Raw genomic sequence first — 27,377 nt, 5'->3', positions numbered from 1 at the left:
GGCCACTCTGGGCACCACCAGGGAAACTCATCTGCCCCCCTCCCGACCCCAGAGCCCTTAAAGGGGCACGGGCTAGCTACGGTGCCCGTGCCAGGTGCAAGCCTGCCAGCACCCAGCCAGCAGACCCTGCACCTGGCACAGCACAAACCAGCTACCCGCTGCCACCCAGCCCTCCGCCTCTTCCTGGGACCAGGCTGGCGGCTCCCGGGAGCCTGCCCAGGTCCGCAAGAGGCGGGCACCCACCTGGTCTAGTGCAGAGATCGTGGACCTCATCCATGACCTCCACACTAGGCACAGGAAAGTGGCCGTCTAGGGCAGGAGAGCTGCCAGCCTGGCCACCCGGGAGCAGGTTTGCATGAAAATCAAGGTGGTCCACTGAGACCCCCGACCCTGAGCCCTGAGCTTAGAATGTCCGTACTGGGTCAGGCCAAAGGTCCATCTAGCCCAGTAGCCTGTCTGCCAACAGTGGCCAACACTAGGGACCCTGGAGGGGATGGACCGAAGACAATGACCAAGCCATTTGTCTCGTGCCATCCCTCTGCAGCCTTCCACAAACAGAGGCCAGGGACACCATTTCTACCCCCTGGCTAATAGCACTCCATGGACCCAACCTCCATGACTTGATCTCACTTCCCTTTAAACTCTGTTCCAGTTCTAGCCTTCACAGCCTCCTGCAGCAAGGAGTTCCACAGGTTGACTATTTGCTTTGTGAAGAACAACTTTCTGTTATTTGTTTGAAGCCTGCTACCCATTCATTTCATTTGGTGTCCTCTAGTCCTTCTATTATGGGAACTAATGAAGAACTTTTCTTTATGCACCCTCTCCACACCACTCATGCTTTTATAGACCTCTTTCATATCCCCCCTCAGTCTCCTCTTTTCTAAACTGAGAAATCCCAGTCTCTTTAGCCTCTCTTCATATGGGACTTGTTCCAAACCCCTGATCATTTTAGTTGCCCTCCCCTCTCCCACCCTCTCTCTTCCCCTCTCCCACCTCCTTTTCCCAGTTTCCCCGAGTTTTGTTCAATAAAGAGAGTTTCTATTTTTGAACACACGTGTCCTTTATTTTGTACATCAGGAAGGGGGGCTAGGGAGGGGTAAGTGGAAGGAGGTGAGGGAGGAATGGGGTACGAGCCCCCGATGGGGAGGACTGGGGTGGCTCTGTGGGCTTCTCGGGGTGGAAGCTCTCCTGAAGCCCCTTGATTGACACCCCCCCCCCCCCCCCCGGATGGCAGCCTGCGGCAAGTGCAGCCGGTCGGATGGCCGAGTGCTGTGATGTGCCGAGTGTGGGCACTCAGGGCACTCCAAGCCAGGACTGCTTTGCAAGCGGGGAACCCCTGAGAACTGTCTGTCCGGGGTGGGGGTCGGGTCCCTTTAAGCACAGCTCTCGGCTAGCCTGAGACAGCAGCTCCACGCTCTAGGTCCTAACCTGATGCCCTGCTGGCACTGCTTCCAGCCATCCTTAACCTCGGTTCAGGGTCCACTCAATGTGGACATGCTACTTTGAATTAGCAAAATGCTAATTCGAACTAGTTTTTAGGTCTAGATGCACTAATTCGAATTAGCTTAGTTCAAATTAACTAATTCGAATTAAGTTAGTTCGAATTAGTGCTGTACTATAGACATACCCTTAGAGTTTTTCTTCAGTATTTTGCTGTGGAAAACATTGCAAAGGAACATTTTTTTTCAAACATTATTTGATTTAAAAAATACAAACAATTGTATTGATCTCAGATTCTGTAAATTTAATTTCTATTTTTTTTGCCAAATTTAGTCTAGCAGCACCTTTTTGTGGTGTACTAAAACTGTTAAAATTGTAAGCTATCACTTCAAATTTCAGGTTGTATCCCAGTCCTGCCTGCAAGTCTCTGTAGCGGAGCATGTGCTCTGGGGTTAGCGCCAGTCATTCAGTCTGCCTCAAGAAGAAGCAGCCAATAGTAAAGGGGGTGAGTTGTTCCTTTTAGGGAGCAGCCTGATTTCTCTCTCTCTCTCTCTCTCGGTCCTTGTATGTTAAAATTCTGGATTGTAAGAAATAAAGAGATGGGTCAGGTATACAGCGAGGCTCACTGATAATCAAGGGACTGCAGCTGTTGCCAAATGTTACCCATGGGAATTGAAATGACCACTCAGCTGACCTCCAAAGAGATGGTAGATTTAATTATGAAAAGAAATGGCCACACATGGAGAAGGAAGGTCAGAATACGAGAACAGAAGGAGTGTTGTGATCAGCACAATCTATACAAAGAATGATGGACTGACTGAGCAAGTTGATCAAGGTTATTCCATGTATTATTATTATTGGTCTAGAAAAGAGGGTGAGTAATGGGGAGGGGGAGGGGAACGGGAAGAGACAAAAATTATGTTAGTTAGCACTGAAGAACCCTGTGGGGTACTTCAGGGAACCTAATAAAGCCAGATGAATGGACACACACTGCCTCAGATGGATAAATACAAGGTAATAGACACTAGAAAGAATAACTGAAGTGTAGGAGCATAAGCTTTCGTGGGCAAAGACCCACTTCATGAGATGCATGTGACACTTTTGCAGATGCATCCTCGCCGCTTTTGCAGATTCAGACTAACACGGCTACCCCTCTGATACTAGAAAGAATGGATTTGAATGACTTGTCCACCTTATTCCATTCTAAGCAACCTAACAATGCAGGAAAAAAAGAGCTGGGAATCAGTGGAGATAGGTCAAAGGAAAAGTGTCTGTTCAAGATGTAGTGTCAATCCAAAAACTCAAGTGAAATGTTAGACTGCATTAGGAGTAGGAGGGGAAATTACAGTGAAAATGTTCCAGTGTCATTATATAATTCATGATAAACTTTCCCATGGAAGACTATGTTCAGTTTTGGTCACTACATCACATCTGAAAATAGAGGAGAGCAGAAATCAAGCGATTAAAGATAATTAGAGGAATGGAAGAGAGACTAAAAAGACTGAAGGTACATCTACACTAGCCCCCAAGTTCGAACTAGGGAGGCTAATGAGGGCGACCAAAATTGCAAATGAAGCCTGGGATTTAAATATCCCGCTCTTCATTAGCATGTTCCCGGGCGGTCGCCATTTTGGAAATTGACTAGCCCGGAATAACTGCCCACGTCTACACGCAGCAGTGAAACGGGAGTTTGAAGCGAAGCCCTAACTCTAATTAGCTGTTATTCCTCCTGGAATGTCGTTTAACAGCTAATTCAAATTAAGGGCTTTACTTCGAACTCCCATTTCACTGCCGCGTGTAGACGTGGGCAGTTATTTCGGGCTAGTCAATTTCCAAAATGGCGACAGCCCGGGAACATGCTAATGAAGTGCGGGATATTTAAATCCCACGCTTCATTTGCAATTTTGGTCGCCCTCATTAGCCTCCCTAGTTCGAACTAGGGGGCTAGTGTAGACATACCCTGAGACTTTTAATTTAGAAAGGAAACAAGAGGGACATATTAGATATATGTCAGGTGAGGCTGAAAACAGAGTGAACTACCCCCTAGGCCATGTCGCTCTCCGAAGGCTTCATTAGATTTGGTGAAGCATATAGACAGTAGTGCCTTGACAGTAGGCCAGAGAGAGAGAGAGAAAACCCCAAACCACAGAGATGGATTCTGAGAAATTGCTGAATTGGGAGAACCTCAGGAATCACCATTAGCAACAGCAGAGTCAACTGCTGGGGAGATCAATTATGAAATTTGGCAACTTGGAAAAAGGAAGTCAACTAGGTGTATCACATCATCCTATCAAAGGCCTGGAAGGAACAAGAAGGCCTCCTCCTCCTCATCTCACTATTTTTCAATCCTGAACTTGGCCCTGAGGCTCCTGCACCACAAGAACTTGCCCCAGTGTCTTTAGGGAAGGATCTGTGGCCCAACCAAGAGCAACAGGTGAACCAGTTAGTTGAATCATTCCCTGATTCCACAACTGACATTCCATCATATGGATATTGACCTTAAATGGAAGGTACGTGAGACTCTATGGCCGTTCCCAAGGAGAATTTGGGAGACAGTTTGACAGGAGCTTCAGGCCATGATAGAAGTAGGAGTCCTTCTAGAATTGCACAGTGAGTGGAGAAACCCCATTATGCATGTGCTCAAACACGATAGGCTGACATGAATCTGCAGTAATTTCCATAAAGTGAATGCAATTTCAAAATGCAAAGTGTAGCCCATGCCAAGGGTTGAGCAGACTGGGACCTGTTAAGTATACATCCACCCTTGACTTAAAAGGATTTTGGCAGATCCCCTTGACACCAGAGTTTAAAGCAAAAAACAAACAAAAAATCCTACTTCTCCACTCTTTCGGGATGATATCATTGTAAAACCATGTCCTTTAGGCTCCACGAGGTTGCTGTCACCGGGACATAATGCTATGACTGCACAAGTCATATAAAGCTGACTGCTTTGATTATATCATCTACACTGAGGGCTGGGATGAGCCTATGAAGCCTGTTACTGCAGTATTACAAACTCTTAAGAATGCAGAGCTGAGGGCCAACCCAGCTGAGTGTTAACTGGCCACTCAGGAAGTCACCTACCAAAGTATATATGGTGATGGGGGCTGATTATGATTCCAAGTGCACAAAGTTCAAGCCCTACCATTCCGCCCCGTCCCCTGAACAAAGAAGCACGTTTTCCATTTCATGGGATTCAATCCACACTTCACAATCATGGCATCTCAGTAAACAACATTGCACTTAAAAAGGGTCTGTTGGACCAAAACCATTACAAGACCAGGTGATCTGAGAACCAATGTGATTCCACCCAGACTTTGAAAAGCCATTTACCTTACAAACAAGACACATCTGATGTCAGCCTCAGGGCTAGTCTATCTCAAGAATTTGGAGAACATCTTATTCTCTGTCTCAGCAGGAAGTTGTTTCCATGAGAGGTTACATGCTCAATCATCGAGAAGGTGATGGTGGTAAAATGGGTAGTCAGCACCCTGAACTATTATTTATGGAGGCAGTCCTTATGCCTAATAACTGACTTCACTGGTAGCTTCCATGTGGCCAATCAGGTGGGCTCAGAACATAAAAACTTTTCATTGGATGAAGGGGACAAGAATCAGCCCGCAACACCATAACCCAAAGTCTGAGGGGAAAGGCATATGATGGATGTACAAACCTCACACTGTGCCCAAAGGAGTTAAAGGATAATTACTGTGCCTGAGTAGCCCCTTTCTTCCCTAGACTTCCTTGCCCAGACTTCCATCTGGAAAGGAAGCCTAACAAAAGAGCAACTCAGCAGAGAGGGGGGAGGAAGTCAGACCCACCCTGAGGGATCCTGAACAAGGAAGGATGTCAAAGAAGTCTCCCTGTGAGGAAGAAGACTGCCTGCTGAGCTTGTCTGGGACTGAAGGTTTAATTGTCTTGTCTTTTCTTGTGTTGTATTGGATTTGGAGCCATACAGGGAGATGGATGGTTGGGAGTGACCCAAGAAGGCATACCAGGTTCCAGACATTATTGGCTCTCATGGAGCCCTGGTTTGAGCTTGATGCTCTACCCACTAGGCAACCTGACCTTCTAAGGTCTCCTCCAGGGACAGTCGATTAAACTGAAAGGCAGGAAATGGAAATGATGAGAGAAACACTTTTTCATGTTGCATATAATTATTCTGTGGAACTCACTGTTCAGAATGTCAGTGAAGCCAAGAACATAGCAGGATTCAAAAATGAGCTGGGCATTTCTTTGAAAAATTAGACTAGTCACAGCCAGTGTTCCCTCTCAGCTGCATGGCAGCACATCTTCACTGGTGATTAATCAGATCCTTCCCGTCAGTCAGCTCTGTGCACCGAGCCTTGAGCCTCTGACCAGATGGGGCATTTGACAGGATCAAACTTCTCCTGAAAGGATACAAACCTACACAGTACAGGGCATACACTAATGTCCCTATGAGCAGATTTTTCCACAGTTGTCCCCTTCAATATTTCTTGCACCTTCCTCTGAAGCATCTGGTACTGGTCACTGTTAGAGATGGGATACCAGATTAAATGTCCTAGGTTCTCACACAATATGACAATTCCTATATGAAACCTGGAAAATAACCTAAAATAGCTTTTCTTTGCCTAAAAATTTCATAATTGAAAATCAGCTATCTGGGTCCCTGTTGAGGTAAGAAGAGAATGAGGAGGTGATTCCCAGCATCCCAATGGCAAAACATGCCTGTTGCTACCCCAGCAGGGCCATAAGTTAGTTACTGGACTTTAAATTCTGACATGCTCATGTACTGAAAACCTGTCACTGCTGCAGGCTTGACTCTTGCCCATGCTTTGCTTCATGTCAGAGTGAATTTTTCCCTCAAAATTACAGTTGGGAAGAATAGGAGGAAACATTTCTCTAGCAGGTTGTTTGACACACAAAATATACTAGGAGTTGTCTGTAGCCAGTCAAGTGTTTGGAAAATTAGAATAAGTCCCAGGTGAGATGGACTGGTGGGCTGTGAACTGGAAAGACAGTATGTGATGAATTCATTTCTCATATGACTCCACAGTTTGTCACATGGTTATCACCTCCATATAAATGATGTGCGTACATGTAGACGATTACACCTGTTATATTGACCAACATAAGTCTATCACTTCAAAAAAAAAAAAAAAAAAAAAAAGGCATGCTTTGAGCAAAGAATCTGTACCCTAGTGAATTTCCAGTCAGATGTGACTCATTTCATAACTGATTTTTTCCAAAAACAGAAAAAAAAGCAGCGAGGCCCTAGAAGATTACCCAAAAGAAGAGAAAGAAAGAATAAAAAAGCATGGCCTTACTAACCTAGTTCCTCCTACATACATTTCCAACAAACTGTCAACATCCCACAGGAATCCACCCACATTACACATCACAGCACAATGCTCTCAACAAAGGCATCTCAGCCCATGATGTTTCAGGCAGCTGTTCAAACCGCCTTCAGTGTATCTAGCTTCACCAGCTCTGCAATTAGGTGTTAAGCTAAAGTAACCCAAGAATTCACTCAGGAAGATCCTTCTTTGGAGTTAAGACTGTATGGTCCATATTGGAATGTGAATACAAAATCTGTTTAACACATACAATGATACATCCTCTCTTTTCCAGTAAGGCATTTAAGCACAAGCTTAAATCCATTCCTATTCAGGACAGCACTTTAAGTTCCATGGTACTTTAGTACATACTTAGCTGCTGCCCTGAATCAGGAGACTTTCTTGAATTGAGGCCTAAATCAGCCAAGCTTCATTTAAAAATAAAATATACAATCTACTCTGATTTTACTTGGAACCACCAGGCTTTAGAACTGATCTAGTGAAATTATATTTATACATTGTCTCCATAACCATAGCAGAGGGTAGGTAACTTAGGGCATGTCTACACTACAAGCGTTATTTTGAAATAACTCATGTTATTTCAAAATAACAAGGTGAGCACCCACACAGCAAGCCTCTTATTTCGAAATTATTTCAAAATAACAAGCTTCTTATTCTGGAATAACAAACCCTGATTTCATGAGGAATAACGTCTATTTCAAAATAGTTATTTCAAAATATGGCGAGTGTGGATGTCGCAGATGTGGTTATTTCAAAACAATTGGCCTCCGGGGCTTCTCACAGCTGCCCTGGTGGCCACTCTGTCCACACCCCTCAGAACTCTATACTTTCCCTTCTCCTGCAGGGTTTAAAGCTGCAGCCACAGGGGAACAGCTTGTGGCACAATGCAGGCCCTGCCAGCCCTGTGCCACACTGCAGGACCCATTTCTGCAGCATTGGCTGACCCCAGTGATCCCATGGAGTCCCCCATAGCTGCGAGTGAGCTGGCAGCCAGCTCCCAATCCTCTGCCCAGGGACAGATGAGAGCCCCTCCCTGGTCTGGAGAGAGGAGGCTAACCTCCAGAATCAATGCACCAGATGTAGGAACGCAGATGTTTATGGCCAGAAGGGCCACATGCACACCCAGGAACAGGTGCACATGAAAATGAAAGAACTCAGGCAGGCATACACAAAGTCCAGGGAATGAAGTTCCTTGTGAGGGTTAATCGTGTCATTACTTCAAGCAGCTGCACTGCATCTTAGGTGGGGAGTCGGTCCCTTCCACCCTGCCTTGTCATGGACTCCAGCCTGGAGAGGCCCATCATCAGCCTCCTGAAGAGCAGGGCTGTACACAAGGTGGAAGAGGAGATAGAGGAGGAAGACGAGGCCAGCCAGGACCTGATGCTCTCCAGCAAGGAGGTCATCTAGTCCCTGGAGCTGATCCCCCCTTCCCCTCTCAGGATGTCGCCCAGGGTTCAGCCGAGGCCAGGGAAGGCCAATCAGGCGAGTTCCGTTACTTTTTTTAGACACAGGCAAGGGTGAGCAGCTGTGAGCTCCTCGATTGTTCTTCTCAGCCTGGGGATTGCACAGCAGCCTGTGCGTCTGGATGCACATGGAGGGCCAGTCCAGAGCAGACAGCCATGTGAGGCTCCCACATAGGAACCTTTTGCTTCTTCTCACAAGCTTGCTGGGGAGGTCTACCTTCCTCTCAACCCTATGGTGGGACACCTTCCCACCACCAGCAAGCAGCGTCTACTGCTCACATACACCTCCCCCAACACCCTCTCCCCTTCTCCTCCAGCAGGCAAAGGATAGAGGTCCTCCCTCTGTGGGATGTCACCACTGCCAGACCAGTGTGTGCGGTATGAAGGGAAGGCAACCCGCCCCATCACCCCCTTCCACCCGCAGTCTCCTGGCCTGGCTAGCACCTTCCCATGCCTGCTTGTCCCCGAGGTGTGGGGGTAGCAAGGCTCCCAGGGACATGTGTGCCCCTGCAGGACAGTGCCCGCTGCCTAGGCCACAGATGTCCTTGCTCAAAGCACATTGCCATCATGCGAACCGAAACCTTTCGGTGTCGGCTCAGACATGAGGGCTGGGCTTCAGGCACACTGTCTCCTGGGATGACTGCCTTTCTTTCTGTTCTTCACAGCTGGACCAGCTGTGAGAGCAATGTGTGCTCTACCTCCTGTGCCATCCTCCTGACCCTATAAGAGCCGCTGCAGACAACCCTACAAGGACCTAGAGCAGGAAAACATCACCTGCCAATGTGCCCTCCAGTGGTGTCTCAAGCAGCAGTAGCAGAGGTGGGACGCAGGCATGGAGGAGCACCACACTGACCGGCATGGCAGGAGCTGTCCCAACAGAACTGGAGCGTGTGTGTGGCATACACCAGCACCGTTAACCGCCTGGTTCCCGCGATTGAGCGATCCAGCAGCTGCCCCTTCCCCCCACCATCTCCTGTCCCCACCCCTGCAGTTTCTCCTCCTAGGCCCTCCCCCTCACCTCCCGTGGCCGCTAAGGGCCCCACATATGAAGCAGTGGGAGTACCCAAGTGTGGTGCCAGTCCCAGCCCCATCTCTGAGCCCCCTTCTCCCTCCTTCCAGGTTCTTTCCCCCGTCTCTTTCCAGTTATCTTTATCCCAAATTTTAAAAAAGTCTGATTTATTTTATCTACAGGGGAGGGAAGGGGGAGGAAACTGGAAAGGGAGGGATGGGGAAGGAAAGGCACATTGGGGCCTTGCAAAGTCTCAGGTTGTGCAGGACACAGCAGACCGCTATCACCTTGGGAATGTTCTGTTTGCCGAGGTTCAGGTGGGTGAGGAGACACCAGAAACTCCCCTTCAAATGGCCAAAGGTGCCCTCCATGACAATGCATCACCTATTCAGTCTGGCATTGAACCATTCCTTGGTGAGGTCCAGGTGTCCCATGTAGGGCTTCATTACCCAGGGGAGTAAGGGGTGGGCTGCATTTCTGAAAACGCACACAGGCATATCTACATCCCTGACCCTGATGGTGCAGTTGGAGAAAAATGTGCCAGCCTGTGGAAAATGTGGGCATCTTGCACCTTCCTCAGCCACCCAATGTTAATGTCAATGAAGCAGCCTTGGTGGGACCATGAGGGCCTGCAGCACAACTGAAAAGTACCCCTTCCTGTTGATGTAATCAGGAGCATAGTGATTGGGGGCCTGGATGGGGATGCGCAGGGCTTTTTTTGTGACGGTACTGCCCGGTACACAGTACCGGTACCTGCAGTAAGAATTCAACAACTTTTCCCCTGGAGTACTGGCACCTTTTTCTTTTTTACAAAAAAAGCACTGGGGATGTGGGTGCTATCAGTGGCCCCCCACAGGTGGGGAAGCCCATAGTGACAAAGCTGGCAACTGTGGGATCCATGTCGCCCAGGTTGGCAACCCTGTACAGCAGGATGGCATTGATGGCCCTCACCACCTTCAGAAAGATACAAACAGAGAGTCACAGGATTACATGAGCCCTTGGGAGGTCCACAAGCCCAAGCTCCTTACCACAGGAGCAACCCCAACTATCTCATCCCTGGCAGCGCTATGTGAAGGCAGGACTGCAAAACCTCTAGGGAGGGAGAGTCTACCCTCCCCCCCTTAGGGCACCCATTGCAGTACTTCACCATGCTCCTAGGACAATAGCAAGAGAGTCACGCCTGCACGAGCATGGCCCCAACAGTTGATATCCCCGCGCCAAACTGGATCTCAACATAGGAGTAGCCGTCCAGCATGGCAAGCTTCCAAATAACGATGGCGACCTGCTTCTGGAGGGGACTGGAAGGTTGCCTGAGGGCAGGGGCGAGCCACTCACACAGCTCCAGGAAAGTGTCTTTCCACATGCAGAAGTTCTGGAGCCACTGCTCCATGATGATCTGGTCCCACCAGTCGGAAGTGGTGTCCTGGCACCAGAAGTGGTGGTGCAAGGTGAGCAGGGGAAGGTGGGAGGGGCTGTGCTGCATGAGCAGTGGCTGGAGGGAGGTGCGGAGCTGGCCCAGAGTGAGCTGCTGGTCCAGGTCCTGCAGCACCATGTGGGCAGCCTGCAATAACTGCACCAAGAGATGTGGCATGAGATCTAAGAGCCAGCGAGTGCTTTGCAGCAGGGCCGGCTCCATGGCTGGAGTGCTTTGGCGTCTGCAAAGGCAACCAGAGCAAGCAGTAAGAAGAGTTTGCTGTCCCTTGAGGAGGTAGGCAAGGGAGAAGGGTCTGAGACACGGCGGTAGAAAGGAGCCCCTTTAAGAATGAGCCTCAGATAGCCTCAGGCAGCAGCTACAGGAAGCCACTGTTGTCCTGACGCCTTGCCTAGAGTGCTTCTGGTGGGACTTAAATGTGATTCATGCTCCAGTTAGTGTGGACGTGCTATTTCAATAGAGATCTACGCTATTTCAATGAGCATTTGTAATGTGGACGTGCTATTTCAAAATAGTTATTTCCAGAGTTATTATTTCAAAATAGCTTATTTTGAAATAAGTGTGCAGTGTAGACATACCCTTAGTAAATAACATTGACCTAAACTATTTTCTTTGGTACCTACTAGAACATAACAGAATTGCAGACCTCTCAGAATTCTTAACTTTATGCACATGGGGACCGCCATTGCTCCAATAACTGAATGCTCTGAGATAGTTTATTTTAGTCAGCAGTGTAAGAAGAAAGAAAGAAAGAAAGAAAGAAAGAAAGAAAGAAAGAAAGAAAGAAAGAAAGAAAGAAAGAAAGAAAGAAAGAAAGAAAGAAAGAAAGAAAGAAAGAAAGAAAGAAAGAAAGAACGCAATCATTCTATGGGCTCTGTAGGACTTTGATGGAAGAAAGGAAAATTCAGGGAGGTGAGGGAAGGTTTAAGTAGAACTAGATGAAATAAAAAAGCTGATTTTTATGGAAAACTACCTAATAGGGTTATGTGTTATGAGAGTGAATTGCCTCAGATTTTTCTCTATATTTTTCAGAAGTTTATATAGAATCCATGGGAAAACGTTACCCGGAATTTGGCACTAGTTTTTCATTGCTGTCTAGTGATCTTATTTTGTCACCTATCCCATGTATCCTATTGATCAAGCACGTGTATGCCACCACTTTACACACACACACACACACACACACACACACACACACACACACACACACACACACACTTTGCTGTAAGAAAAACTGATATACAATATTATTCTTTAGTCAGACATTTCAGATCCATTGTAAGCAAGATAACCTAGCTCGCCACTCCAGCATCTAAAGTAGTAGTGGCAGTTAATACTCCACAGCCTTTCCTTTACTTACCTCCTTATCTGTCTCAAGTACCACACTGTAAAGACATATAATTGAACATTATGCCTATCCCAATAGTACCCCAAATAAGCCTGAACAGTTATGCCACTGATATTACTTTACTACATTGTACGTATAAAGAGTGGCATGGAGATATAGAATCATAGTTAAGGCTGTTTGTGATGTCAACATTTCCAGGTGATCATTTTGTTTTTCAAAATTTAACTTTAGCTCACAGTTTCTGCTCTTTCAAAGATAAAGATGATTACACCATTCTTTCTACTGGTTATTTCCCCCCTAAACTAAGTGATCCAGTCTTAATTAAACAGAATGATGGATATAAAGACCCTTTTCCCTAGAAATATGCAAATTGGCACTGAGAAACAGCCTAGTGGTCAATGGGTTTATACACCTAAAATCAGGGGTACTGGAACAATGTTTATAGTGGGGGTGCTGATGATGGAAGCCATGTAGTCGGTGTTTGTTATTACTACTTTAAGCCAGGAGGTGCGGCAGCACTCCTATAACCCCTAGTTCCAGCATTGCTGGCTAAAATGGTACATTGTGCAGTTTTTCCATTTGATCTTTTACAAACCACAACACATCAGGAAATGTACTGCATTTTCTATTTAGTGGTTTTCAAGCGACACAGTCACTGGTTCCACGCAACACTCCTTATGACTGTTTTCAATCATATTACTAAATTTCTCATTCCCTGGAAAGGTGGGGGGTGGGTAGGGAGGGTAACCGAAGAACAGCATTAGTTCATTTAAGGTAGTAGTGACAAATATATCTGTGAGCTTCTCAGTTCTGATTTACTTATTTCATGCTGGTGCATCATCTAAACCCAGCTGGGAGGTTGGACTAATCATAAAAATAAAAGCAGAATTCTGGTTTTCTGAGACTTTTGGCCATGGGGCAGGGGTTGTGTAGCATGATGACATGTCATTCACTTTGTCAGGGTGGTCCCCATTCCTCTCAACTTTGACAGCTGCCAGTGTCAGACCCAAGACATCAACATGTGTGAGAAATGCATGAAGTGCGAGGCACCTGTTGTGTAGCATGTTGCACCATCAGCAACAGACGGGGTGACCTTTTTGCACTATACAACCACTTTTAAAGAATGTTTCAAAACTGAGAAAACAATCAGGCCAGTTTTAAAGATGGGGAGGATTTGAGGGATCTCTACCCTGGGACTGTTCTTTTTTGGGCTAGAGAGGAAAGTTTAAAGAAAAGGGTCCCAACACTAACTTCTTGTGGGCTTCCATGGTGATATGGGGAAGGACGAGTAATATTTGCCCATGCTGCCTTTAATTCATGTAATATAGGCTCCCTACTCCAACAAGCAGGCCCAGCCAAAGAGTTCGCAGAGCCCAAGGCAGCACGCTGTGGTTGGCCACGTGGCTCCAGTCAGGGCAGCGAATAAGTGGCCAGGTGGGCCGGGCCGGGAGCTGGACAGCGCGGGGCCCTTAATGCGTGGGGCCCAAGGCAACTGCCTCGTTCACCTTGCCCAAAGGCCGGGCCTGCTCATGAGATAGTGCAAGGATTCCTTAAGCTGTTCCATCTACCCCAGTATCCCCGAGCCATTGCTCCCCTCTTTCCCGGAGCAGAGGAATCAACACAGCTGACCAGAATGACAGCATTTGGGCTGGGGAAGAGAGAGGGGACTGGCTGAGTCAGCACTGATTTCACAGGAAGGGAGGGGGAAAGAGGGAGCAGAAGGAGCCCAGCAGCCCTGAGTGCAGATCTGTTCCCTCTGCTGCTCCCCTCTGTGAAAATACTGTCAGCCTCACTTACTTGCACCTTCTGTCTCTCATTCCAAATCACTGGGTGGCTACTGGACAATGTCCCTGCCTTTGCAGGCTTGTTTGCTTTGTGGGAAGGGCATGGCCAAGAGGAACTGGGGGCCTAGCACAGCCTAAGGAGGGACACTTCTTCCTCCTCTCATCTCCACTAGCATCTCCTTGTGCCAAGACACTGCCTGACCACATGGTGCAGCAGGGTGGGGAGACTGTATGCTCTCCGGAATAGTACAGTGCATATTGCTTCATACAGTTTGCCTAAGGGTTTGAACTGAGTCAGCCAACAGCTCCCTTCAAAAGGGCAGGTTCTGTAGGTTATAGAAGCCAGCACAAAGGCACTATTTTTTTTGTAAAACTGATAAGTGCATACAACAACCAAGACAAATAAAGCTTACTCATCATATCTGCATTTCCTTGAAATAGAGGTTCATGGTTTCGGTCATAATTAAGATGCCAGAGTTTACGGATTTCTTTTTTTAAATACACATGAAGGACTCAAAGGAGCAGCCAATGGAATTGGTAGCAATTCACAAAGTGACTTTATAAGGTAGACAGTAGGATTCTTACAGCATACGACAAAAATTATTCCTAGTTCTATTTTCTGTCACAATTAAAAGAATATCTGGTGGCTTTAATTTTCACAGCAACTCAATGATAAGGATACTAGTTTTGAGTATTTATTTAGTTTTTACAAGCACTACTTCTAGTACGGCAAGGCAATTCATTTGTAATAGATTACCAAACACATACATCCTAAAACAGCGCTGGAGTAAAATCCAACAACCAGGTGGAAAAATCTGTATAATCTAGAAGTAAAGGTTGCTCAGGACCAACACTGCCCTTGCTTTGACATCAATTTCACTAATACTGATCGGCTCTTCACTTTCACTGAAAGTTGCTGTCAAGATTCAAATTTCAGATCCAAACTTCTCCAAAGTGCAAGGCTTGGATTCTGATCTGGGTACAGATTCATATGTATTTTCAAAACTCCGTTAGGGGCTGCTGAATGCACCTGATCAAGTTTTCTAATGCAAAACTGAACTAAACAGTGAATTATTCCCCTAAGGGAAGTGTTGGAGAACTGCGCAGCTGCTTGTGAAATTTAAATACTTTCCCTTCTCTCTGAGCCATGGAAGAAGTGGATCCTTCATAGCTCCCTTCTGTGGCTTAGTTTCCATTGAGAAAACTCAAGTGGGACTGATAAACAACTAATTCTCACTTCAACTTTTCAATCAGAAAATGAAAGTTACACTGAAGGGAGCGAAAATCAAAATCAGAAGATCAATTCAGGAAGACAGAATTCTCCCCCCACTCTTAACGCCACATCCACCTCAGATATTGTTATACTTAAGAAAACAAACCCCAGTTTGAACTTTTCCCTAAGAATGGTAGTCCTTAGTACTTTCCCCTATAGGAAGTCTCTTTCCTTGCTTTGAGTTATCTGGGCCTCAAAGAGCACTCAAACACTTTTATGTTTCTAGATTGGAACTACTTGGTCTTCTATTTTTTTTCGGGAATAAATAAGAAGAGCTTTTAATCTCTATGCAGGACTCTAAAACCTCACACCTTATTGTAGGCAAATACTAGTCAAGAAGAGCATTATGAAATGGCCATTAGAAAGATCAGCTATTGATATACTTATTTAGATTTTTCTTCACGACTTGGCTGAGGTCACACACTTAAACTCAAATATTTTGAAATATATAGCAGTATAATTGCTTTCACTTCCTGGAATGGTTTAACCAAACACAATCCAAGATTTTGAAGTTCTTTTAAAAATTAAGCCTCTATTAAAGATTTTCAGTAACATAGCAGGATAAATTTAGACCAGGTTCTTACCAGTTTCATCCATGGGTAATCAAGTGCTAGCTCTCCAGAGGCAAGTGTAAGTGTTGCTAATATTTTAAATCCTGAGACTCCCAGAGAAATTCTCTTTTAGCCAGCAATAAATCCAGGTTCCAAGCATGTGTACAGTTACAGGCAGGACAGGTGAGAAAAATGGAGACTATTAATGTTTCCCCATTTAAACAAAAATGCTTTTTCATAATCTTATTCATAAAAGGCAATATCGCTTTTCCCTTTCCCTAACATTAACTCCGCAGGAAAACAAATGTCCTCAATGAGCATTACCAGCAACAAAGGCCACCTAATCTATATTCAATCAAAATAAATATGACAGATTATACAAATCTGCCTTTATTTAAAATATGTGAAGACATATATATCGATTTTTCAGAAATGTCTTCCTAGGAAACCTCTTCTTTAATATATAAAGCTAGGAAATGAAAAATACCTACTTTAATGTCATACTTTGCAATTACTCATAAACTGCATGTACATTTACAGTAAAAGTAACATCACCACATTGCTACTGACTACATGTAATCCAACTATTTCTCTATCACTGATATTTTTAAACATTCACATAAGGAGGACATTTGCAATATTTAAAATATCTAAATGCTAACATATTGCAGCTGTAGCTAAGCTAAGCCATTTGTTATTGTTTTAACAAAGTGTACTATTACCACTTTCTTTACTGCGGATCAATTTACAAAGAGTAGTTTTCATACAATACTTTAATCACAGCTGTTAAACACCCCTTTTGCACATTCTTTTCTGCATATCAATCACTAAGCATGTTGAATTTTTTTTTTTGTTCTAATAAATATGCTTAGAAATCAGATTTTATTTCCGTTCTGGACCTTCAGTTTTTTCAAATATAATAGACTATTATTTGGACTTTAAAGTGTTGTGTGCCTTTTTTTTTTTTTTTTGAGAACTATAAACTCAGCATGAAACACTGGACAGTGTACAAATATAGAACATGTGATGTAACATACATCAAGTATGCAGTGTTATTACACACTGGGGCTAGAGTCTCATACACTTGCTCATGTTGAATAGTATCTTACTCAACAAGTAGATCCTTTGGAAAAGTGGTCCCTAACCTTTTGGGGCTGCCGGGCGCCTGGGGGTGGGGCCGCACATGCACTGCATGCCCGGGGGCAGCACTGTGCATGCACCATGCACCTGGGGCAGGGGCCACGCATGCGCCGTGTGCCAGGGGGCGGTATCGTGCATGCACCGCACGCCCAGGGTGAAGGCTGTGCATGTGCTGGGCACCCGGGGCGCAAGAACAGCTCAGGCCGGCCCTGGTCACTAGGCGGGCGCACATAAATGCCCCGGTGGGCACCATGGCGCCCATGGGCACCGGGTTGGGGACCACTGCTTTGGAATGAAAGGGTGGTATAATGTAGGTACATTAGGGATAAGGGGAAGAATGTATGCGTAGATTAGAGACTTTTTTTGAGTAAAAGGAGCTTGCACATCACAGTTGGGAAATTTATATCGAATATATAGAATTTTAAAAGATGGCCCACCACAGGGAAATGTTATCAGTCCTGCCACATTTCATTGGATGATATATGACCTTCCAAAATGAATAAGCTCTGGGGTAAGTGTCTCATTGTTGACAGATTGTGCTCCGTGGGTTAGGAGCAGGAATACTGAGGTGTCAGAAAAGAGAATCAATAAAGCATTACGAGTGACCTCTGACTGGGGAAGTGTGTGGTGTTTCGAGTTCCCCATTGCCAAAACAGACGATTGGTCTTTACACATAAGGAAATTTACAAAGCAATGTAAACTGTATCTGTGCACAGAGCAAATAGTTATAGTGAAAAGATTTACATTCCTAGAGGTAATACTGGATTTTAAGTCACTTTAGAAAGATCATATAGACTTTGTCAAAAGCTTGCAGTAGGTGACAGGGGAAGGATCACTTTGTGATTCCCTGTTCTGTTCATTTCCTCTGGGGCACCTGGCATTGGCCACTGTTGGAAAACAAGATACTGGAGCTTTGGTCTGATCCAGTATGACCATTCTCATGTTCTCTGTTAAAGATAAATGTACAGAAAAAATTAACCTACTTAAAAGACTTACTGGGACTAACTGCAGGGAGGATAGGAAGACTGCTGACAATATATAGAGCCTTAATCAGAGCAAATATTGACTCTGGCTGCCAAGTTTGTGGGTCAGCATAGAAAATCAGAATTAAAAATATTAAATGCAAGCCCGGACACTACAGATTGTGTATGGGTACATTTATTTTAACACCTATATGTGCTACAAATAATTTCTAGTGAAATGCCAGTTCCATTATGAATGAAACTATTGAATCTGACTTTCTAAAACCCAAGTTAATAGGAACTGCAGTGATGAGAGAACCAAACAAATATGAGGACAGTTGGAAGTATAACAGGTAACTTATGACATATTATGTCATAACTCTACAGGTTGTTTGAATCAAAGTGTGGATGAAGATGTTGAAAGCCAAGGAAAAGCTAAAGAAAGTCAAAACTTTTAGACATGAGTAAATTAGCCATGGATGGAAAGTCACATGTACAAACATGAATTTACATTTATAAGCTTAAGAGTAAAAAAGAGACACTAAGTATTAAAAATTATGTGCACCAGTATTTATATGAAATGATGGGTCAGTTTTGGCAAATACATACAGATGAGTAAAAAAACCAGGAGAAGTAGAGAGTGGCCAATTATAAATCAATGTTTAGAATTAGTACATTTAAAGGAATATCTGATTTAGTAACTACTAAATCAGCTGCATTAATAGCCAAAATTTTAGCTTTAAATTGGATTTGGGATGTATATCCAACAGCAGTGGTAATTTCATCAGACTCAATCTCAGCTCTTATGGGGTGTCTCAGTATGTACTAGATAGTGATTTAGTCAATGACATTACAATTCTAATAAAAATTTTCTGAGGCAAACATCTGCAAGTAACAAAAGTTACATTCAGCTTTTTAGTAAAAATATCAGGGAAATGGCATTATTATTAGAAAGATGTTTTTCACTTACTTGAAAGACACAAGGCAGAGTGATAGAATATAAACCAGTAATTAGGAATTGCACTGGATAGGGGCTATGAACTATTCAGTCAAATTCTTTGCCATTAAAAAGGAAAAAGGAAGGTTGAGGGATAGTCACTAAGTCTTGGGCAACTCTGGTCGCAAAGGACCAGCCAGATCATGACAGAGCTATTTAATCTTAACAATTCAGATAATGTTCAAGGGAAGAGGTTAAGATCCCACAAGAGGTTTTGTTTCTAATGAAAAAAAAATACAATAAAATACAATACAAATAAAAATAAATATTACTATTACTATTACTATTACTATTACTACTACTACTACTACTACTACTAATAATAATAATGGTGCAGAATCAGGAGTGGTTTTACCTTTACAAAGTTTCATCAGCAGAAGGTTTGTTTTTGCAACAACCTACCCAAAAGTAGCTCAGAACTGGGTTCTGCTATAATCCAACCCTCCACAGTTGTATGGGCATGGAAGAGGAATGGATAAATGGTTCTATTTTGCAAAATATAAAGAATATATTTTAAATCACTAATCGTATAGGCCCCACAGGAATAAACAAAAGTTCTCATTTCTGAGGTGTAAGTGCACAGCTGAGGATAGAATATGGACTTTAACATTTGACTTTGACTACTGACTGTGCACTACAGTTGATTTTTCAGCACTGTTTCCAGATCTGGGCTGACATCAGTTATAATAGTTAAAGCTGCAATTTTGTCATGGCTATTGCATAAATTATGGATTCCATGGGTTTCACAGGTCTTAAAAACTATCCACACTTCTGCATGCAAGTTGGCAGGTAGGATGGGAAACAGCTGTATTAATTTAAATGGAAAGATTTGAAAGGAGCAAAATTAAAGCCTACTCTACACAGGAGGGTTCTAGAGCAGGAGCTCTAAGACTCAGAGCTAGTGGTTTATTGTGAGTAGTCATAGATACTATAACTTCTCTGGTTTTGGTGATGGAGAGGTGTATCAAGTACAATGGAGAAACTTTCAAACGTTTTATTGAAAAATAAAGGATATTTTGATTTAAATAATGTGATCTATCACTCTTTTACTGTACGCTTGTGATTTTTGCTTTCCCCAACCACAGTGTGACCAGTTGTATGGTTTACTGTGACAAACTGCTAGCCCTAATGACAGTATATCAGATGTCATGACATGAAAATATGATGTGTACTTTAAAGTTTTTAAACTAAACACTTGTGTTACTTTCAGCTTTACCTCAAAACAAGGAGGAAAATAATCCCCAATGTTCTATTAACTGGAAAAGGGCTAACTCAGAGAGGCCATGTCTCTACTAGGAACCTATTTCAAAATTACTAAATTCGACTTGATAACTCCCGATTTAACAAATTCAGACTAGCAGGTCCACAATTAGTCCGAGGCAGGCTTTGTTAACGTGGACACGCTTCCTCGGACTTAGAGTCCTAGGAAGCACTGTGGAATAATTAGTTTATATTACTCTGGGGAGTAATTATTTCGAAATAGCGGTACCAGAGTGTTCACACTACCGTTATTTTGAAATAACTATTTTGGAATTAGCATTACTCCTTATGAAAAGCAGGAGTAGTACAGATTTTGAATTTTGTGGCCAGTTATTTTGAAATAACAGGCTTGGTAGTGTGGCTGCTCCGCTTATAATTTCAACCTGGGGTAGGGGGGTTATTTCAAAATAAAGTCCTAGTGTAGACCAGGGCTAAAGGAAAATTTTTAAAGTTCTAACAGGATTTTACTAAAAATAATATTTGAAAAGGTTCTAACACTGTTCTTTGAAGACCTGTTTTAAATTATTATTATGGAATTTCACCAGGCTTCATTCATTTCTATCACATTCTGGTTTCTTATATGCTTATTCCTGCTTCCATTACTTTTAATTGGACTATTTTCATGCTGTATTTGCTAGGTCACCTACTAAAGGTTTGGTTCTGTTTTATGAGAGTCTGTTTTAGAGAACAATTTTGCTTGTTCTGAAATCATTTAACTGTCAACCAAGAGTTTTAAGAATTTTTTCCATGTTCATGGTATTATTAGGCTCAAGTCTCTGATACTTAATAAAATCCTAACTCTTTGCTCTTGTTCCCTGGGCAAATTGGCTGTTGCTCTCTAATATGGTAGAAAACGCTTTTAAGGAAAAAATATTGGTGTATATGTTTCTCATCTATGAAATGTGTTAGTGGCCAGTATTCAGAAAGCTCTTTATCACCTATCACTATGATTTTTCCCAAACTAATTTATCTTTTACCTCAGTGTGAAAAATCCATCCTCTTAATCTGTCCAGTAAATTAATAAAACAATCTGATGCATTTTTGGACTATGTGACTGGTATTTAGACTAAGAAAATGGTTTAACTGTAAAGAAAATACATGTTTTTATTATTTGTCCAAAGTGTTATAATACGTCACACAATTTTAGATAAACTGCCAGTCAAGGAAATCATTAAGATATGAAGCATTATATTTGTTAAATTGCCCAAATACTAGAAACTCTCAAACTCAAAAAAATGATTCACATATTATTCAACAGGAAGGGATAGTCTGGGTCCATTTGGTCAATACTCAGAGCAGGGGTCTAGATTAGATGGCCTCTTGAAGACACAGATTTGGGGAGGCAGACTGCAGGCAGTGCTTACCCTCAGGTGGCTACAAGAAGTAGATGGTATATCCCTGTGACCACTACATGAAGGGGTGGCAAGGAATCTCCCATCTGCTGCCCTCTCTCATAGGTCCTGCCCCCGCAGCTCCCATTGGCCATGGTTCCCAGCCAATGAGAGGTGCAGAGGTGCACAGAGCCTCCCTGGCGGCCCCTATGCATAGGAACCACATGTGGAGCCAGGGAGGCTACCGTAGCCCCACTGCACCACTGACCAGACTTAACAGCCTGGCCAGCAGTTCTGACTAACTGCTAGCTTCCTTTTCAATTAGGCATTCGAATCAGAAACTGGACAGCTGGCAACCCTAAATTGAAACATGTGGATAAGTCTATTAAAAGGCAGCGAATATTTGTTAATGCAGTGTTAAGGCTGCCTAGTGATAGTTTATGCCCTTCTAAGATGTCAGATTAGGTCAAACTCATTCTTCTGCCACCCAAGAAATAAAGAGTTTACTAAATGCTCATGCATGCTTAACTCTGCCCTCCTGGAGCCCCTGGGAATATTCTGCTGTACTTACATTACATTTCTCCAAAATAAATAAAAATCCCTTGGGGCAGATCTTCTTCAAGGCTGTGTCCAGACTCAGGAGTTTTTTTCGAAAAAAGTAGCCTTTTTTCGAAAAAACCTCACCTGCGTCTAGACTGCAGCTGCGTTCTTTCGAAATTAAATCGAAAGAACACGGCTTTTCTTTCGATGGCGGTAAACCTCATTTCACGAGGAAGAACGCCTTCTTTCGAAAGTTCCTCTTTCGAAAGAAGGCGTTCTTCAATGTAAATAGGGCTTCTTCGAAAGAGAGCATCCAGACTCACTGGATGCTTTCTTTCGAAAAAGCAAGCCGCTTTTTCAAAAGTTCAACGTGCAGTCTAGACGCTCTCTTTCGAAAGAGGCTTGCAGTCTAGACATAGCCCAAGTGTTTACCATTCAGTCTCAGATTTCTGCACAGGACTGGTTTCAGATTTCAAAGCTGTATGCTCAGAGATGTATGAAATGGCCTGTTCATCTGAATGAGATGCGCTCGGCTGAAAGAGAATATCTGTTGGAGATGCATACAGCATGAAATAAGATCTCTGAGATAAGTGAACTGTTCCATTCATGTCAGTGGGTGTTTCCTCCCCCTTCCACCTCCCACTTGTACCAGAGTGTTTCTGATCTGTCTCGAGCATAATTGTTCTCAGCTCATCACCTCAGCTTCCTCATTTTTGTGTTCTTGGTATATGTTCTAATTTGTGCATAGCTGTTCTGAGCTCCCCACCGAGAGAGGCAGGGGTAGAGCTCCCCCATGTCCTAGGTCACATGGGGGAGTAGGGAAAAAGGCTCAACTATCCCCAGAAAGATAGCCCCTTCCAACATCACTGGCATGAAAAGGCCATAGGAGGGAGGTGAGACACACAAAGATAAGCAGGGATCTCTCAAATCCTGACACATACTCTAGGCGGCAGGGAGTGGGGGCTCAAACATTCCTGAATAGACAAGGCTCCCTGCATCCCAGCTCATGTGAGTGGGAGCAGAGAAAAAAGGTCAGACCCCCGAGAGGGGCAGGAGGGTCCCTATATCCTGGCATGAAAAGGGGGGAAAGGGATGAGTTAGAGCCCTGCAAGGATACATCATCTTATATCCTCATCTGCATCTGTATCCACAAAATGAGTCACAGACATCCACAGCCACAGTCGCGGGTGTAGAGACCTGTGGATATAAAGCGGATATCTGCAGATTTGCAGGGCTCTAGATGGGCGCTCAGACACCTGTGGAGTCAAGGACCCCCAGATCACAGCTGATATAGAGGGTAGAGAGAGATGCTCAGTCATCTTCTTCTCCCATGTCGTCCCCCTCCCCCCCCAATCTTGGCACACTTTAAAAAAGGGAGAATCCAGGACTGACAGTTGCCCCTGCTTGTAGTCTCCCCCAGACCCTTTTTTCACTCTTGCCAATGCCCCTCCCTCCTATCTGAGTCTAACCACTCTTGCCTTTAATTTGTCCCCAAAGGGCTGGTGGGTGCCATGCACTCTGGGTGAAATCCTGGCTCTTCTGAAATCAGGGGCAGCTTTGCCATTGATGTTAGTGGAACCAAGATTTCACGCCGTCTCAAAAACCCACTTTTGAAATCTCTCATCACAACAGCTTGACCAATCAATCTCAAATTTACTGAAAAGAAAATTCTGTCTTGATGAGGACTATGCTTGAGACATGTTATGCAAACAGGAGCTTTTATCCAAAAAGTTCAGGGCAGTGGGGTTGCTCCAAAGCTTACAATGGAAGCTACATTACTGGCTTAATTACAGAGTCATTATCACGACTCTATAATAAACGTCTTTGTTATAATCACTAGTAGGAGAATATTTCCTCCAAAGCTCTTCAGGAAGTTTTTGTTTATCACTGTTCCTTGTTTCTGCTATTTTCTCAGCTGCAGCAATAAAACGAACAAAAGTCATTTGTACTAAGGTGGACTGGATATCTGTTAACATGCATGCTGATTTTATGGTGGACTAGGAAGAAGAAAAACTTCAACAGATCAGGGAAGAACCCTCTTAAAGTTGCATTTATTTACATAACTTATATGACATTCAATTGCCTGAAGAGAATTGATTAACAAGAATGCTGCTAAACAGCAATCCCACTACTGGCACCATACTGAGCACTACAGGTTGATTTTACTCATCAGTGCCTTTCTCTAGCCTTTATGAGTCAATTCTACACAATGAAGTGGAGTGAACTGAATTGAGTTTGAAATAAGATTAGAAAGTTTCTTTCCACTGCACAGAAGCCTAAAATATCAGCTGAGGTTGTTCATAAAAAGAGTGGAGATTTATTTTACATTTTGTTTTTCTCCAGTGAATTCTTGTTTGAAGTGAAATATCCTAACAAAACAGCTGAATCATGGAATCATAGAATACTAGAATTGGATGGGATCTGAAGAGGTCATCAAGTCTGGTCCCCCTGCACTCGCAACAGGACCAAGCACCTTCTAGATCACCTCTGACAGATATCTATTTAACCTATTCTTAAAAAATATCTAATGATGGAGATTCTACAACCTCCCTAAGCAATTTATTCCAGGGCTTACCCACCCTGACAGTTAGGAAGTTTTTCCTAGTGTCCAACCTAAACCTCCTATGCTACAATTGAAGCCCATTGCTTCTTGTTCTGTCCTCAGATGTTAAGGAGAATAATTTTCCTGCATAGGTCAGGTTTTCTAGACCGTTAATAATGTCTGTTGCTCTTTACTGGACTTCTCCAGTTTCTCCATATCTTTCCTGAAATGTGGTTACAGAACTGGACACAATACTCCAGCTGAGGCCTGACCAGTGCAGAGTAGAGCAGAATAATGACTCCTTGGGTATTGCTCACAACACTCCTGTTAATGTATCCCAGAATCATGTTTGCTTTGTTTGCAACAGTGTCACACTGTTGACTCATACTTAGCTTGTGGGCCACTATGACCCCTAGATCTCTCCCTCCAGGACTCCTTCCTAGACAGTCTGTATGTGTGAAACTGATTGTTCCTCCCTAAGTGGAGGACTTTTCATTTGTCCTGATTGAACCTCATCCTATTTACCTCAAACTATTTCTCCAGTTTACCCAAATCATTTTGAATTATGCCCCTATCTTTCAAAGGACTTGGAACCCCTCCTAGCTTGACATCATCCACAAACTTTATAATCGCATTCTCTATGCATTATCTAAATAATTTATGAAGCTATTGAACAGAACCAGTCCCAAAACTGATCCCTGCAGAACCCCACTTGTTATGCCCTTACAGCATGACTGTGAACCATTGATAACTACTCTCTGGCTATCTCCAGACTACATCCTTCTGTCGGCAGAAGGATGCAAATAAAGCTCTTCAAAAGTGCAAATGGGCCCAGGATTTAAATATCCTGGGCTTCATTTGTACACTCCCGTTCTGGTGCTGTGCCGATCACGTGCCATTTTGAAAGTGAAAGTGCTGTGTAGCCACGGTTCTGCTGACAGTTGGGAGCTTTTTCCAAAAAATGAGGAGTACAGGATCTGTCAAAAAGGCTCCCCGCTGTCGGCAGAACCGTGGCTACACAGCATTTTCATTTTCGAAATGGCGCGTGATCGGCACAGCTTCGGAAAGTGAGTATGCAAATGAAGCCCGGGATAGATAAATCCCGGGCTCATTTGCACTTTCAAAGTGCTTTATTTGTATCCCTTTGCTGACAGCGTGATGCAGTCTGGAGGTAGCCTCAGAGAATGGTTATCCAATACGTTATGTATTCCCCTTATAGTAGCCCCATCAATGTTATATTTCCCTAGTTTATTGATTGGGAGGTCATTTGAGACTATAACAAATGCTTTACTAAAGTCCCCTTTATCACCTCAAATGTTTCCCAAACCCAGTCCTACACCATAGTCTATATTCCCAACTAGAGCCCTCACTCCCTTGCCCCCCAAACCTCTGTCCCAGTCCTGAGTGCCTCATCCACAGCCCCATCCTACAGCCTGCACCCCCTGCCAGAGCCCTCACAGCCTTGCACCCCAACCTTCTGACCTAGGCCTGAGGTCTCTCCCAGACTATGAACCCCTGGATGCCACTCCCACCACATTAATTTTGTTATATGCTCCAATATGAAGGCAGCGTGTTGCCCATCACCTCTATATTGGTGCACATAACACATTTCATTCTGCTCAGGGGTGGGACGGAACACTGGTGTGCACCCTGTAGCAATGTGGGATTTTATGGCCACAAGCCAACAGACCTCAGATTTCCCCACTCCAAAAGCACAAGGCTCTTCTCAACTTGACCTAACAACAACAATCATTTAAAAAAAATCTGTCAGCATTAGAGTACCTATAACATAGTTAAAGAGTTTGGATTGCACCTTGTAAAGGGAATGGCACTGTTGTTCATTAAAATACCCTCTCTACCAGAGTAAAGTGTGGACTGCAATACTTTTCAAACTATTCAGGGAAGGCCCATCTTCTCTAATTCACAGTTACCTGCTTGGCAAGGTTTGGGCTGAAAGAACTTGGAGGAGTTTGCTGGAGAGGAAGACAGAGTGGGGTGGCAGGGAGCCAGCACACTGGCTAATCATTAGCAAATCTCACACTTGCTGAGACAGAGCCATACACAGGGGTTCACAGCTCTGGTTATCTCCAGAAGTGCCCCTCACTCTATGGCATAAATGCAACTCCCAAAATCATGCCCCATACACACATAAGATAGTCTCTCCCCCTTCTTTCCAGGCAGTAACTCCTGCGCTGTGCTTTGTTGAGGGGCTGACTGTAATAAGAACTGGTCAAAGCAGTGGACTTTGAATTTTGCTCTGCAGGTGTTGACATTCATGGTCATCATTTGTTAGATATGTCACAGTTTAGATTTTGGTCACTACTGAAAAGCAAACAATATAATCAGCCCAAAATGATCCAGAACTTTTTTTCATTTGCAAGCAAAAGGGCTAGATTGTGATACCATTTCTTTTCTTATGTGGAATAGCAGCTTGCACCTTCAGTAGTCATAAGTCAATCAGAATACTTATAGTAAAATCGAACTCAGTGGGCTTAGTTGTAAACCCTGTCATGTACTTATACTGGAAAGTAGGGAATGAAAAAAGAATATAGCGGTGTTTCTTACAAACAGTATGTAGCATATATAGCATAGTATCCCTTTAAACAGTCTATAAATAAAGCCCTTTTCCGGAGGATCTCTTATTCCTACTTGCAAGAAAAGGGCTTTATTCCGGAGGATCGCGCCAGTCTAGACGCTCTTTTCCGGCTTTTCCCCAAGCTGGAAAAAAAGTGGTGGCCATGTTTATTAAATCCCCCGCGGATTTCCCTATTCTGACTTGCCTGCTTTGCATGCCTCTTCCGGAGAAGGGGCCAGTCTAGACATAGCCAAAATGTTTATAATTATGTTTTTTAATGACAATCATACTGGCATTCTGGGTCAGTGTACAATTTCCTTGGCTAAACTCATTATAAACATTAATGCATCCTAATGCAGAGTCCACAAAAGGGTATAAACCCCACCTTAAT

The sequence above is a fragment of the Pelodiscus sinensis genome, chromosome 1, assembly GCF_049634645.1.
Source record: "Pelodiscus sinensis isolate JC-2024 chromosome 1, ASM4963464v1, whole genome shotgun sequence".
In the NCBI taxonomy this organism is placed as follows: domain Eukaryota; kingdom Metazoa; phylum Chordata; order Testudines; family Trionychidae; genus Pelodiscus; species Pelodiscus sinensis.
The sequence above is the reverse complement of the archived record's forward strand: the minus strand, read 5'-3'. Positions refer to the sequence as shown.